Source organism: Coenobita brevimanus, chromosome 70 (assembly GCF_032717465.1).
Source record: "Coenobita brevimanus isolate Jiangsu-jjx chromosome 70, ASM3271746v2, whole genome shotgun sequence".
In the NCBI taxonomy this organism is placed as follows: Eukaryota; Metazoa; Arthropoda; class Malacostraca; order Decapoda; family Coenobitidae; genus Coenobita; species Coenobita brevimanus.
Window position 1 is genome coordinate 32,318,281 of NC_137023.1, and position 1,176 is coordinate 32,319,456.

A 1,176-nucleotide genomic window follows, 5' to 3' on the forward strand; every position below is an offset into this window, starting at 1 on the left:
AAATATTAGATCTAGCACTGAAGGTACATCAAGTCCTCTTTTTCTGGTGGTTTCCCTCACATGTTGCGTTAGGAAAAACTCTTGTATGAGATCCAGGAGCTTTTGGTCCCAACAGTTTTCTTGGCTAATTATATCTAGAATATTCCAATTTATATTTGTATTGAAATCCCCAGTTTGTATAATTCTTTCCGATTTCTCTTCCATTTTATGTAGTTCATTCATTTTTTCATTCATTGCCAGACGCCATGTATCCCAAACGGGGTGGCCAATGGCTCAGAGTTAATTGTTTTACAGGGAGGGGCACCAATCCTCCACCAACCCCACTTGACACGTAGGGATGCCAACAGCATCTGGTGTTCCCAGGCGGTCACCCATCCAAGTACTAACCTGACCCAACGTTGCTTAACTTCGCTGATCGGACAGGAAGCGGTGTACTCAACGTGGTATGGCCGTTGGCAATTTTACGTAGTACTGATCTTATACTCTGAATTGTACACTCTGCCAGGTCCTCATATTCGTCTCTTCCCATGTGTTTGATCTGGGTGGCATGTACAAATTGGCTACAATTACTTTACCTTCAGATGTGTTGATCTCTACTGCAATCAGTTCTACTTGTGATGGTATATCTAGTTTTATTTCCTTGACTTTTAGATTTTTCTTAGTTAATATTATAATTCCTCCTCCTTTTTTTAAATTTCTGTCTCTTCTCCATATATTGTATTCCTCTAAGTTTAGTATGTCATTGGATATCCTTGGTGTTAATTTTGTTTCAGTTAGGCATATTATTTGTGGTTCATTTTCTCTGACATAATCATTCATCTCTAGTAATTTAGATACCATTCCATCCACATTTGAGTACATCAACTTTATCATCTTGTTTATATACTTGTCATGACATGGCTCTACTACCTTCCTCCTTTTTCTTCCATCCTGTTTATGTACCACTTTCGTACCTGCAATCCTATTACTTTGTAAAAAAATTTCTTCTTCTCCTCTTCTGATCTTCCCTCATTTTTTGTTTTTGCTTCCTCCCTTTTCTCTTTCAGTAAGTCCAGTTCCTCTTGTGTTAGGCATCTTTTTATCCATACATTTTTGAACTCCTCTTTTTCCATAAGATTCTTTGCATTTTTTAGTATCTCTTCCACAGTATTTACACTCTGGAAAGTCACCTTTATA

General features: G+C 37.6%; 1 non-coding gene across 1 annotated transcript; it reads right to left on the reverse strand.

Annotated features, from left to right (window-relative positions):
- Positions 1–338: 338 nt before the first annotated feature.
- LOC145406513 (5S ribosomal RNA) lies at positions 339–457 on the reverse strand. The gene has a single exon (XR_013898538.1). It is a non-coding gene; the product is annotated as a 5S ribosomal RNA (ribosomal RNA).
- Positions 458–1,176: the final 719 nt, after the last annotated feature.